The sequence below is a fragment of the Gouania willdenowi genome, chromosome 12 (assembly GCF_900634775.1).
Source record: "Gouania willdenowi chromosome 12, fGouWil2.1, whole genome shotgun sequence".
Taxonomy (NCBI): Eukaryota; Metazoa; Chordata; class Actinopteri; order Blenniiformes; family Gobiesocidae; genus Gouania; species Gouania willdenowi.
In genome coordinates this window covers 22,799,404-22,815,119 of record NC_041055.1, presented here as the reverse complement: position 1 = coordinate 22,815,119, position 15,716 = coordinate 22,799,404, and the positions used below count along the sequence as shown (strand labels likewise).

The 15,716-nt window shown below is 36.4% G+C and overlaps 1 protein-coding gene across 1 annotated transcript in view; it reads right to left on the bottom strand.

Annotated features, from left to right (window-relative positions):
• The window catches only part of hcn1 (hyperpolarization activated cyclic nucleotide-gated potassium channel 1), a 105,201-nt gene that overhangs the window by 57,533 nt on the left and 31,952 nt on the right, over nucleotides 1-15,716 (bottom strand). The gene's annotated exons all lie outside the window — the stretch shown is intronic.

The following is a 15,716-nucleotide window of genomic DNA, read 5'->3' as shown; positions in this document are numbered from 1 at the left end:
ACCAATATATCAATAATCGCAGTATCGTCATATCATGAGATAACCGTTAACGTGAGTATCGTATCATATTTTGAGGTACACAGAGGTTCCCACCCCTAATGAAGGATCCTGCGAAACTAAACAAAAACCGACTAAAAATATCCTTAAAATGCTCAAAAGTACAGCTCCCTTTGAAGCTGAGGGCCCGGGGCTCGGACACAAAAGCATTCAGTTGCATGTTTGTGGGTGTGCGTTCATGTATGCGTGCCTGTGTGTGGGTGTGTTTGATCACCTCCGTGCACTCACAGATGTTGCGATGTGCATAATTCAACACAGATGCTTTCCAAAATAAACAGACTGGTGGGAAAACACACGTGCGACGGGCAGAGGATGCGTAATGCAGAGTTTAGAGATGAATGACAGAGCGATTGCACACACTTGGAATAATGACGGTGGAGACAGGACCATCTAAAAGGGGAAATAAAGGAGAGAGCTTTCTGGGGTCCATCCATAAAGACAGCAAAATAATGGTCCATTGTTCTATGAATCTGTGATAACTACATTTATTTATTTATTTATCTGAATATTATCCACTGTTATCCAGGAAGGTTATTATTTTTTGGACCATTGTATACAGTCATCTTAAAGATGTAAATCCTTGTTTTAATAAAAATAAAATGGGTTAAAAAAAAGACCAAAAATAGTAGGAAAATTGGTGAAATGGGATTTTAAAAACCACAGAAATTGGTTAAAAGTTGCAAATTAAAGTGGTCAAAAACAGAGCACAAAAAGTGGCAAAATGTCATTAAATAATTAGTTTCAACTGGAGAATAATGGGCGAAACAAATCGTGATTGTGGTTAAATTGGCAAAAATAAGCATGAAATATGGTGAAAAAAGGGTTTTGGAAAATAATCTAATTGCGATTTTTTTTTTCCTCAATATTGCGATTGCGATTTAATATGCAATTATTTTTTCAAGGGCCTCTTGTCATGTATTTTTCAATGAACACAAGCAATAAATCAATCTTTTTCATAATAAACAATTTCAGATTTATTTCAACTTTAAATAAATATATAATGTAAATTCTAAAACACAGATTACAACAATAAAGCAAACGAATCTGTGGCTTTACCTCTTCAACATATCTAACTAACTTCACGTTTCATGAAACATGTAAACATGTGGACTGCACTTCTTAAACAAATAAATAAATAAATAAATAAATTGCAGCCTTTGCGATTAGAAAATCGCGTTTTATGATATCGCGATAATATTGCAAATTCAATTAATCGTTCAGCCTAAGTTAAAAGTGGGTCAACATATGCAACGTTTGGTGGAAAAAGTGGTAAAAAGGGTTTATAAGTGCCGAAACTGTCTCAAAAGTGGAAAACGTGCAGAAAAGGCAATGAAATTTGATAGAGAAGTGGCAGAAATGGGAGAAATGTAGCAAAAAATTATTAAAAGGAGCAAAAATACGGCAAGAAACAGTGATGGAAATAAGCTAAAATATGGACCGTTTGGTGTAGTTGCAGAAAAAAGGTATAAAATAAGCAAAAATGGGCTCAAATTGTGACCCCAAGTTTGAGAACCGCTGGGTTAGTGCATGTGTGCGCGCGCTTGGATAAATGTTACGTTACTCCTGGTGCAGCGATTTAATTTGGAGGAAGTTTGAGAATAGAAAGCCATCAGCAGGGTGAGTGAGCATATGTGCTGAACTCACGCCTGGATGACTCAAACACTAATTCAGCCTCTCATTAACATGTGAAACCCATTTCTTAGTTCCAGGTTAGTTAGTCCACAAGATCACTCACAATAAAGCTCAATTACTCTTCCAGTAAAAAAAATATGGCTTCCCCTGCAGCTGATTGGTCCGTTTTGCATAATAAACCCTCCACATTTCCCAGATTGTTAGGTTGAAATGTGATCATTTCTCTGCTAATGAAAATACATTCTGGGTTACCTTTACATTATCTGTTAATTACCCATAAATCAACAAGAAAAATTAATGACATTTCCAGGGTTAGGGTTTTCATTCTCAAATTTAAGACTTAAAACAGAACAAAACATCACTAATCACGTTTTTCCATAACAATATTACAAATAATGGTAAGATTTATCACCAAATAACAAGTAACACTTTATTTTTTCAATTTTTTTTCTTCCAATAACACATATTTGTCCAAATTATTTTCCAAAATGGCATTATTTTAACCTTTGTAACAACTATGACAGAATTAATTTGCTTCAACACTGACAATGATGCACGGCTGACCCCGCCTTTACTGGCAGAGAATTTGGAAACATTAATGTAAGAAAAATGTGCTATAATTATACTTCAAATGTGAAAGTTATAATTAAATAATGACAGTAGGACTCACATTTCACAATCTTCTTGATTTGATTTTATATTAAAGAGATAATTCAATCTTTTTAGGTCCGTCAGTAGTTTTTGAAATCTATTCAACACAATTTGAGGTGAATTATTGTAACTTTATTTTGCATTGATTTAAAAAAAAAAAAAATATATATATATATATATATATATATATATAATTTTAAATGTTTGTCAATCACGTTAGCAAAGTTATGTGAAGCAATTGTTCTACAGATGGATTTGTAAAAAAGGGGCTTTATAAATAAAGTTTGATTGATTATTGAACAAACTAGGGAACGCTGACAAGACACAAATAGGTTTTCTGAATTAGGGATGCACAATTAATCAAATTTTAATCATGATCATGATTTTGGCTGCCACGATTAAATTAACCTGATTGTCGGCAATATTTACATGGAAAATACTGGCTCTGTACTCTGTAATAATGTATTTATTCTGTTAGTAGCCTTTGGTACATTTTAAATTGGCCCGTGGCTATCCGTACGGTTGCCGTATCAATATACCAAATTTTTTTCTGTACGCAGCGCCCCTATTTGGCCAGTTTAGGTCATGTCACGTGACTAAGACTAAACTTCACCCTAAACCTAAAATTGTTGCGATATTGGGTTATAACCTAATCCTGACGTACGTGTACTTCGGTAACTGCACCAATAGCACCGGGGTTGTCCGTACGGCAACCGTACAAATAGAGACTTTCTTTAAATGATTGGTTTAATTTTTATTTTTTTAGTATAATTTTTATTTAAAACTTCATTTTACTGTAAACTGTACACATATTGTTTGTTTAAAAACAGGTTTTTTTTTCCCCCTGACATCATAATTGTGATTATAATCATGATTACAATATTGATCAAAATAACCATAATCATGCAGGCTTATTCTGAATGGTAAATCAGATACCCATTATGTGTTATTAACACTGTGCTACATACATTATCCTCCCTCGCTTATGGTTAATGTTAAAACAATCATGAGTTTTATTGACCAGTGTTTAAAAACCTACTTTCTGAATTTTATGCAATGCTGAAATATTCCCAAACCAAGCCTTTAGAACGACTTTTCAGGTCCTCCCCCCCCCCCCCCCCCCCCCATAACCCTCTGTGAATGCCCTTTTTCACACAAAGCATAGTGTACTGTCCACCCACAGAACAGAGAAGTGAACAAGAACCTCAGCGTATGCTCGGATCCCTCCATAGTTCAACTCATCCACTGGGAGATACACTGCGCTGCCCTGAAAGGCTAAATTTAGCTACGAGCTCACAGCCTGGATGTCTCAGTGCTCCCAGTATCTCTCCTGCTGCCTACGTCTGTTCTCCTCATTTAGTAGAACTCTCACTTTCCTTTTGCTCTGCGTGGGCATATGTTTACCTTCATCACAAATGGATGACATAATAGGTAAAGGTAGCAGACAAAGGGCAGGAAAGTAAGAAGGAAAACGGGGGGGGGGGGAATACAGAAACAGCGTGATATTGTGAGACAACAACACATAACTCCCACAGGATGTTTCCACAACAAGACGGGAAACCAGTAGGAGCGCATTTGGCTCCATTTTGAACAGCAGATTAATACTGGGAAGAATCTGGAAATTAGTCAATCATGCATTTCTGATTTTTAACTTAAAACAGGGAAGATGGAACCGTCCGCGCCATCTATAAAAGAGAAAGAAATGAAAAGAAGAAAAAAGAGAAAGAAGAATAAATCTAAAGAAAGAAAAAAAAGAAATAGAGAAGAAAAAAGAAAGAGATGCAAGAAAGAGAAAATGAATGAGAAGAAGAAAAAAAAAGAAAAAAAAAAAAGGAAAAAAGAGAAAAAAGAGACAGAAGAAAAAGTGAAAAACAAGAAAAAGAAAAAAGAAAGAGAGACCGAAGAAAATGGAAAAAAGAAAAGAAAAGAAAAGGAGAAAAGAGAGACAGAAGAAAAAGAAGAAGAAAAAGAAAAAAGGAGGAGAAAAGAGAAAAAGAAAAGGACAGAAGAAAAGGAAAAGGGAAAAAGGGAAAAAGAAGAGAGAGAAGAAAAAGAGAAAAAGAAGAAGAAAAAAGAAAAAAGAAAAGAAAAAAGAAAAAAGAAAAAAAAAACAAAAAAAAAACAGAGGTTATATATTGAAAATGGGTGATGCTGGTAAAGGTTTGCTGAGAAAGCCTTTGTTACCTTGGACTTACAGTATATTGAGCTACAAAAGCCTGAGTGGAGAGATTTTAAAAGTCATTAAAACTGCTTGTTTACTTTAAAGTTAGCCATGGGATAGTAAAATAATTATTACTCACAGGACTAAGGTCAGTGGTCATACATAATACACTTTGTTTTATCCAACGACCAATCAGAAGAACAAAAGAAAAGAAAAAAAAAAGAACTGTGTGCTGTTAAAACCAGGAATATGCATTAGATTATTTTTTTTCTTAAGTTATCTGAAGCCGTTCAGGTGGAAGGATAATGTACTTGTACAAAATAATACAAATCATTCTATTATCCAGTGTTTAAACAAGTTATTGGCCTCATTAGCTTTTATATTTGTTTTAATTAAAACCACAACATGGAAACAAAAGGTTCAGCAAAATATAAAGAAATCAGAAAATGACAATTCAAAAAGAGAATTCATATATTATGGTAAAGATAAAGAGCCTGTGTACCTAATAGTGAGCACGATATCTTTTTATTTTTGGTGAAAGTGGTGTGCCTGTGTCAGTTACCAGTTAAAATGGGACACCATGCATTGAAACATCACTGGTCTGGTGAGTTCCAAAGTTTTAGCAAACTAGTCAATGCTCAACAGCACAAGTTCCAATGCAGAATTGATCTAATATCTCTCTGTCCCCGTCAGTCTAATATGAACCCGCCTAAGTTTGTGTATTTCTGCTTAGATCCAGTATTGTAAAGATATGCATGCAGCCCAGGATATGAAAATGGATAAAACAAAAAAACGTTCACTAGGGTCTCAGATTTTCCATGATCACAGAAAACAGATGGAAAAAAATGGGGCTCCAACATGACACAGAAATGCTTTACATGCATGTTTTGGGACAATATCCCACTTTTTACACAGTATTGTTCACTGGAAAACTAGTGATTGAATCTGAATGTTCAGAAAATTTGACAATTATGTTGAATTCCGCTGATAATCCCATTCAAAATCTCACACTACATGTTAAGGTTCGAGTGGTCATCATGCTATCCTGTGATTGAAAACACATGCAGAACTTCATCTGAAATGTGTTTTTCATTTTAATAAAGAGGTTCAGATTATTATGACTGCATTTAAATCTAAAGAGATTTCTGGTACAAAAACAAGTTTAGCTGTTGGTGTATTTATTAGTTGACATGGTGATTGTAAAAGGTTTGACAAATAAGGTTTTGGGGACATATCACGCATTTCCAATGGAATTCTACTAGTCAAACGAATAGCTCAACGTCTAGTAGGGCTGGGCAATTTTGTCTCAAAAAAAATCTCCAATTTTTGAATAGAAAAATTCTCAGCATAGTGCGAAAAAAAAATTAAACATGCCTGTGGCACACATATAGCCTACTCAAAGGGTAAACACATGTAAACAAAGAGGGGGCTGGCTCACATCGCGCTACGATAACCCACAAGAACGGAACACGAAAAAGTCCAAAATAAACTGTGATAAAAATAATTATTATTATTTTTTTTTAATTTTTATTATTTTGATTTTTTTAAACTTAAAAATGGTTTTTCATCTACAAATTCGGTAAATCGATTAAATAATTTTTTTTGTGGCCAGCCCTAACGTCTAGCAGTGTGGCTAACATTGCTTTAGCAAATCATCAAAATAGACAACAGTATTTGACTCTATTAACCATATTTAGCATAACTGGCATGATTTCGGGAAGTTTAATAGCCAGAGAAGTCATCTAAACAGGGAAAGATGATGAAATGAAAACAAAACAGAAAAAGTCTAACGTGACGTGGAAATGGGTAAACACTAAAACTAAATTTGGTCAATTTTGAAACGGAAAAAAGAAGGCCCTCCATCGGATAAATATTTCATTACTTCATTATTGCAGTTTTGTGTGTCTCGAGGTGATAAAGGCACTGTGTACATAGAAAAGGCTTTAACAGCAAGAATAACATAATTCCAGCATCTGTGTCTAATGTGAAACAGATTAGGCTTCATTTCTTAGTCTCCATAAAGTTTTCATAAACTATGTGACTGCTGGCAAGGTGGCACTGACAGGGAGCCAAAAGCACCACGAACACTCTCAGTTGGCTCCTGTGAAATATAAGCCAAAAATGAAGTGTATCAAGCTGTCAGTTGACTAAAGGATGGGACATACTGTAGGTCAGCATAATCCACTAATACAGAAGACCAACAGTCAAGATTTGATATGATAGTGACACAAACTAACATTCTAACTTGATCTCTGCCATGGAGACATATTCACATTGCTTCACTTTAAAATACATTACCAAATAAAAGACTTTCAACCTGGAAAAGGAAGACGATCAAAACCAAAAAAAAAAAAAAAAAAAAAAAAACCAGTCCTACAGGACAAAAAAAATGTAGGTACTAGGGCTGGGCGATATGGACCAAAACTCATATCTCTATATTTTTTCTCAAAAATGGCGATATACGATATTAATCTTGATTTTTTTTTTTTTTTAACTCAATAAAGTCCTGCTGATGAAAAATGCCACAGGCTCGTTTCTTAACTCACTGAGTGCCATTCACGTCTATACACGTGAATTGTGTTTTTTGGCTGGGGTTGCTAGGAGACAGTATGACGAAGCTCTTCGGTGAATATCTAACTTGTACAATGATGTAGTGACCAACTGGTGACATGTAGGTGGCAGCAGTGCACCTTTGGATGAGAGATCACCCGTGGTGTGCAGAGCTCAGAGGGAGAGGAAAGGAGTTTACGAGACAGAAAATGGCACTACAAGAGGTGATGCTGAAGTTCCCAGCAGCTCACAGAAGCTCACACTTGACCAGAGCATGTGTGGAACCTAAGTGGACTATTGAGAGTGTTGCGATGGTGAAATAAAACAATCAAAAAACGGGCAAGCAGTGACACAGCATGACTGGGATAAGGAGGAAGTTGCGTGTGGGGAGACCGACGGGGGGAGAGACTTGGAGGATGGCCAAAATACAGTAAGAAATCTATTCAACTCTGACAGATAGCAAAATAATAATAATGTTGCCATCAAAAGCCCGGTTTCAGTGTTGTTTTTGTAGCTTTATAGAAGAAAACCGATGTTGAGGTGTCACTAAAGCAAAAACTGGCAATTTGTGTGAAACTTGCCTTCAACTGCTGAAAAAAGCTAGAAACAAAAATATTTTTTCTGATGAAAGTAGAGAGTGTAATCTTTCAGAATCTGGTGTCATATTTCAGATTGTCATAGGACAAAATATTCTATGGGTCTTGAAATATCAATGAAAATCATCTAAAATGCCTGGCACTGAGGGGTTGGCTGCTCTGAACATGGCTGGCAGTGAATGAGTTAAACAGCTGCACAATATGTGCCACTTTTGCCTTTTTCTCCTTTAAGGAACAGCATGTGTGAGTGAGTTTTGTCATGTGGCTTGTTTTAGGAACGGTTTGAGTTAGGATACACTCAGAAATCCATCCAACTGTGCTTTTGATGCTCTTCTGAGAAGTAACAAAAGCAGAGACTCCTAAAATGAGTATTTGAATACAAAATAAGATAAAAATATATATCTCAGAAATATAGAAAATTGATTGTATGAATCGAAACAGGTTATAAAAGTTATTGATATGCTGTCTCTCGATATTGGCGACATATTGAGTTTTCTATATTGCCAAAATAGAAAACCAAATATATCTTGAATCACAATATATTGCCCAGCCCTAGGAGGTACATCAATTTCAATGAGTAGTCGATTAACATGTGTTTTTGAATTTTACTTTTAAGTTTTGCATGACCCAATCAGTCATGTTGATGTGAAATGTAAGATGATATTTTTGAGCCCCATGTGAAAAGAAAAAGCACATCATCAAGCTGTGGTCCTAGAAAATTACAACATGCTCTTTATGCATCTTCAAATTGGACATGAGTGACCTCTGTTTGAGGTTAGTGAGGATTAGCATGGGACTAATTTGAGGGGATTAAATCCACCACTGGCTATTACATAGAGGGATGACCAAAGTGCTTCCAGGGATATCTGGAAGTCTCCTGCTTAATGTTGGTTTTTTTTGCAAATCTCCTCTTTTGGATCTCAGCTGAATTTGCTTAGTCAAACAAATCAAGAGTTGAATGTACGTAGATGTGAAAGCCATATCATGTAGAAAGTCTTAGGAGAAACCTACAGTGGCTGATTTTTTTTTTTTTTTTTTTTTTTTTTTTTACATATTCTAGACCAGGGGTTCTCAACCTTAGGGTGAGGATCCCATTTTGGGTCCTAAGACATTGGTAGGGGGTCGCCAGATGCCCTCACAAAACTGACAATTTGAGCCTATTTTTGCTTATTTTTACCCTTTTTTCTGCAACTACACTAAACCTGACATATTTTAACCTATTTTCATCACTTTTTCTTGCCATATTTTTGTACTTTTTAATGCATTTTGCTACATTACTTCCATTTCTGCCACTTCTCCATCAGATTACAATGCCTTTTCTGCACATTGTTTGCACTTTCAAGACATTTTCGGCATTTATTGCATATGTTGACCCATTATTGTGACTTTTAGCCTCTCTTCATCATATTTCATGCTTATTATTGCTAATTTAATCACATTCACACTTGTCATGCCCATTATTTGCCAGTTTAAACTAATTGTTCGTACTTTTTAAATTACCATAACCTAACCCCACCCCCCTCCATTTGTGCCACTTTTAAGCTAATATTGACACTTTTAACCCTTTTTACCACTTTTTCTGTCCAATTTTTTACTTTTAACCAATTTCTGTGATTTTTAAAATCCTATTTTCCCACCATTTTTGGTCCCTTTTAACACATTTTAAACAAGGATTTACATCTTTAAGATGACTATATACTATGGCCCAAATAATAATAAACCTCCTGGGTAACAGTGGATATTATTCAGATAAATAAATGTGGTTATCACACGTTCATTGAACAATGGACCATCGTTTTTGCTGACTTTATGGATGCTCTCCCCTTTATTCCCCATTATAGATGACCCTGTCTCCATGTGAATGTTCACGTCTGTGTTCAACCACCTTCAGGTACAGAGGCGATCTCTTTATGTTCTAGAATAAAATGCGTAATTATGGTGATAAAAGCATATAGTTCAGCAATGACTGCTCAGCAATCATGAACTGAGTTGGCATTATTTTTAAGCTTCAAACTACTGTATGCTCGACAAAAAAAAAAAAAAAAAAAAGCCAATGAGTCTGCATATCAGCTTTTAAGGCAGATGGGAAATTGGGAATAAACCCGACTGAACAGGAAGAGAAGATAAAGGGAATTCCTGACAATAATTCACTTTAAGAACAAAGTGAGTTAAAGAGAAAAAAAGAAGAAGAAGAAGAAGAAGAAGAAGAAGCTCTGAATCCAGATGATGTACATTTAGGTAATGAGGCCCAAAAGTAATTTCCACCCAGAGACTTAATTAAAAGGCAAGCACTGATCAATAGGATCTTTAAAAGCACAGGAAACAAGCAGTGTTTCATTCATAAAAGAACACTTAAAGAGAGGGGGGGGGGGCATTATTCCCTCTCTGCGTGCACTTGTGCTTCAGCAGCAAAGCAGGGAAAGAGCAGAGAGATCTTTGATAAGTTAATCCTACATTTATCAAGTCAGCAGCCGTGGCATTCTGCCACTGCTGGGCTTTTTTAAGGTCATAAGAAAAAAAAAATGTGAAGTCAAAAGTTCAGTGCTGTATAAATTATATAGGACTTGAGTTTGAACCTGAGGCAAAAACAAAATAGAGCTGAGATCAGTTTAGAGTCCAATGGTTTGCTTAGTTTGCCTGTTCTCCCTCTTTGTGAGACATATGCTATACAATGTGGAGTATCTTTATTTTAACACAGTGGTGATAGTCTTTGTGTGACAGTGCACCTTTTTTAACAAGACCAGTGTAAAACTAAGATATTATGGAAATATATGCATAAATTAATATAAAAATGCATGTCCAGGTGCATTAAGTATACGTGATCGTTAGGGGTTTAAGGATACACTCAATTAACGATATGACATTGAGTACACGATAGAGCTGGACGATATGGACCAAAATTCATATCTCTGTATTTTTTCTCAAATATATACGATATAAAATATCTTTAACTCATTAAAGTCAGCTCCAATGCCCCACAGGCACAGTATTACCAAACAGCTGCACAATATGTGTAACTTAAATCTTTTTCTGCGATAAGGGACAGCACATGTGAGTGAATTCTGTAGTGTGGCTTATTTAGGGAAAGTAGTGGAAGCAGCGACTCCTCAAACAAGTATTTTAATACAAAATAAGCTATAAAATATATAAATAAATTGATATAGGCAGTATTGTAATTTTCTATTATGTCAAAATATAAGATTCGATATATCTTGAATCTTGATATATCGCCCAGCCCTCGTCCACGATTCGAAAAAAAAAAAAAAAACTGAAATCAAAGATTGGGACGTAATGATGCAGTTGAATACATAGAGATCAAATTTTGGAGGGAAAAATGCAGATTCTTCTTCCATTTATTGAAATTGTCCAAAAAAAATTTTTTAACCAATATATTTTCATCTTATAACCTTCTTACAAACCATTTCAACTGTTTGAACTCATAAACCAAGATGAACTGCACATTTCTTCATTTATCACCACAAAGTTGAACAACATATCAAATGTTTTTCTTAGGGTGTGTGTGTGTGTGTATATAGACCCATTTCATGTGCATACTAAATTAGGTGCATGCGCGCACAGGCTCAGTGCAAAACAACTGGAGAACTGCATTGTACTAGCATCGGCACGCGATTGAAACGGTTGCCATCGCGTTGCGTTGTTGATTGCACAAATAGGAGTATCATAAATCCACTACTTAAATCTTACAACATACCGGCTGGTGGGCACCCTTTTCAGAAGAATAGACGAGACTTATGGTTGTATGCTATCCAACAGAGGCTGCCAGTTGACGTAATGTATCTGACACACACACACGGGGAGAGAGAGAGAGAGAGAGAGAGAGAGAGAGAGAGAGAGAGAGAGAGAGAGAGAACTGAAACATTGTGGATAAAGTAAAAATCAGCCGGGTTATGATACAAATAAACAGCATAAAGTTGGCAAATAACCACGTTACGTTTGTTCAGAAGCGATTGTGTAAACGTAATCGCTGCTGAGGCGAAGGTGCACGGGAGCGAACGGTGCTCTATCTCAGTCTGGATCCAGTAAAAAGTGACCATAAAAAGCTGAAAATGGACTGATATACAGACGTGGGACAGTGAGGAGGAGACTTAATGTAGAGATGGAAACTCATCCAATGAAACTGATCAGAACACGTGGAAATACAAGGAATAGTACAGTAGCCAGTTCATAACAAGTAGTTATAAGAATCTAGAGAACTGTATGCTTTTAGGTTTTCCTTCGTATATACACTGGGTTTTTTTCGATCAGATATGTATAAATGTCTGGCCATTGAACATCGGGCCTGCAGCGCACATCGGATGACCACTCGTTTTCGGGAATGCTGCATGGGTCCCACAATCGTTCACCTGTACTTAAAGTGAGTTTCCATAAATAAGCGACTGCGTCCTCAGGTGAAAAGCTTTCTACATACTACCAACTATTTTCGAGCCTTGACAGCAATTCATTCATTGCCATTTTTACATTTTTCAAGCATCACATATGTAAACAACATGGCTTCTGCACCGAGTATGCGTGCGCACGTCAGTCACGTGTCTCATGTTTGTCCACAATGAAATGGGTCTATTGTTTAAGCAGAGTGCTGAAGCACATACTGTGCTGTATCGATTATAATTCCCTCTTATTTGCATCATTTTTCAGCCAATTTAGGATATAATTTTACTCAGAATTTTACTTTGAAAGTCTGTGTGTGTCCTGTGTCGCTCTGTACCAACGGGTCAAGCTTAATTTCATTATACCACGGGCTCTGGCCGGGTTGGGACAGTTAAGAGGTAAATCAGGTGATACGTTGCGATTATCGCGAAAAAAGATGCACAAGTTTGAAAATAACTTGCCTCTACATGCGCATAGTATCGGGTTAAATCCGGTTCGTGGTTAAAGACACAGCGACTTCATTCAGTTCGGACGGGTTCGGGTCGGGTTTTCTTCTCCCGCAGCTAAAGCTAGCGCCACTAAAACAGTCACAGCACCCCCTATTGTTTAAGCAGAGTATCGAAGCACATACTGTGCTGCATCAATTTGAATCTCTTCTTTTTAGCCGATTTAGGATATATCCTTATATCCCCAGTGGTCGTTGTTGGCGCCTCTGAATTTGACTTTGAAGGTTTTCCGATTTAAAAGACTAAAGATTATGAAACAATTCTCAGTCATCCTTGCAGATATTGATATAGATGTCAGAGAAACAAAACACATTCGACTCATCCCACACAACTCACTCCCACTCTGACTCACAGACATATTTTACATAAAAAAGAAACATATTTCTCCCACTGATGGATGGTGCGTATATCATGGCCATCACAAATGAGAAATGTAACAATGTCTGCCTTAGATATATACTGTATAACATTTAAACTCTGCTCGAGCTTTCAAACGACACAGAAACTACACGTGATCTTTCTTTCTTTGCTTTCTTCAGCCACTGTGAATTAAATTCAGAAACGTGTTTGATTTGCATATGTTTGAATTCAACCTCATGACCTCAGATGCAAATTGCTGAGCGCCAAACACAGCCCCGGAAGAGCTGCACGCTACACCAGCGGATACAGAAAAACATCAGACAGCAAGGAACTGATGTGTGTGTCTTTGTGTGTTGTTGTTGTTGAAGAAAATATGATGACAAAGAGAGGTTATTCACTGTAAATCCAACCAATCGATACGTTCGTTTAACCACAGAATTCATCCCTTTGGAAATGATGGTGAGGAAGAACACTTCTTTCTCTTTCCCCGTGGGAGCAGAGCAGTTCGTCTTCCCGCATTTTCCATCACTTCTGTCATTTGTCAGCATTTATTCTCCTGTTTTTGTACTTAAGCACATCACAGTGTTACCGCAAGCCTAGCTGCTTTGCCCGCTGTCTCACCCGCTCGGCGTCTATTTTGGTCGTGTGAGCGTGATAACCTCAACACTTCTGTTCTGCCTTAATCTTCGCTCTACTATTCACAGAAACATTTGAGAAGCAGCATCTTTTGGGGCGACATCTGACACAGCATGCTTCCTGCATGCACTTCCTTGGTGGAGCATGTGGGTATACTCGTTTTTTACGGATGAACAGTACGTGCAATATGTATGTTTTTTGCTACTATACTATAACAAAGGAAGTTGTCCTTCTGGTGGGTAAACGGGCAAAAGTCCTTAGTTAAATAGCTTGTTTCTAAGCAATGTGAGGAACATTAATAGGAATTTGAGGCTTTAGACGAGTAAGAGATTATACAATCACTTTGTAATTGAGTGCATCGAGAGCTATGTGCCATTTATGTTACACATGATGTTTCAAGCAAAACAGTGAGCAAACACAAAAAGGACAGAGATGCCACTGAGAGACTGTTTGAAATGGGAAGGAGCGAGGAAGACCTGCACGCTTAGCACTGCTACTTATCACCATACCTGTCAAGTTTTGGATTTGAAAATAAGGGAAATTTTCTGGCGCCTGCTACGATCTATTACGATCGCTATATATTTATATGCAATATTGTATTTTCTAAATCGCCAAAATAGAAAACTCGATACATTTTCACGATGTATTGCCCAGCTGTAATTCCTAAATTATAAAACAGCCTAAATAAAAACATGAATGTGAAGCACATGTTTATTTAATATACTTACAGTTCATATACAAGTCAACACGTCGCATATATACTGTTAATTTCACATTGTTTGTCTTTAAGTTAGACATTTACATTTTATTTTATTACATATTTTCTTATAATTTCTCATGCTCACTCATGTGATTCTCTGGTATTCACTAATGACTTATTAAACACATTTGTTGCAGACTTTACATCCTTTAACACTTTTTGAAAGCAGTGTTTATTTGTGGCGCTTGTGATTGGCTGATTTTTCATGGTTTTTCATGATTTTTCACGCTAAAATCTCAGTTACTAATCTAACAGAACGTGTAACTGTGTCACATCCTGCTGCTCTTTAGGAAGGTAAACTCTCTGTCACATTTTACAACGTATTTACACCAGTCATTTGTTTGTCATCATCCATCGCTTCTTCTGAGTTGTTTCCGGGTTTGTTGCCGCTGTCGGCACTATTCTGCTGCCACTCGGGACATTTCAGGTGGTAGTTCTCGCAAGGCTCGTGACGGCGTTCAGTTTAGTAAGGCATCTTTTAATAATAATTACAGTAAAATACAGGATATTTATGGGAAAATACTAATATGGGACGATGGCGGGAAAGAGGGGTAAAATACGTGAGTTTCCCGGCCAAAACGGGATACTTGACAGGTATGCTTATTACCTCTGCCAAGCGCGAAGCAGGTTATGTTTTACCCTGCGTTTGTTTGTTTGTTTGTTTGTTTGTTAGCAAGATAACCTAATCTTGGATAAAATTTTCAGGAATTGTTGATCTCGGGACAAGGAACAGGCGATTCAATTTTAGTGACGTTCTGGATTACCAAAAATGAGAAAATACCACTTGTGGAAATCACAATATGGGAGAATGTGCCTGCTCCCTTAAGCGCGGTGGTTTATGGGTAATGTAGTAGTGGTAGGGAAGCATGTGCTGTACACTTTAAATCACAATATGGGCAAAAATGAGGTCTGTGTTCTCGTCTTATAAAGTTCATCTGTTTGTACAGAGAGACTAAAAGTACTAATGAATGAATAGTTCTGTTATATGGTTTATATTGCATTTCTGACAGCAAACATGGTAATGCTGCTTTTAGTTGCTATGCTGCAAAGAAATGGAACAAACTGCAAGCAGGCTGAAGTCAGTATCCAATGTGAACATTAATAAATCCAAGTTAAAGATTTTTAATCATAATATAGCTGATTTGAAGTTTTTACTTCTGATTTGAAATGTTTTTACTGCTGATTCGAATGTTCTAATTGATTTTTAAACTGGTAAATGTTTTCTGTTGCACTTTTTAAATCATGTAAAGCAAATTCAATTGCCTTGTGTATGAAACGCGCCATTACAATTTAATTTGCCTTTTAATGCACAATACAACAAGAATATTCTATTTTACTCAAAACAACATATTCATTAATCAAGACAAATTACAAGGCACTTTAAGAATGTAATTCTATTCATCAAACTGATATTTTTC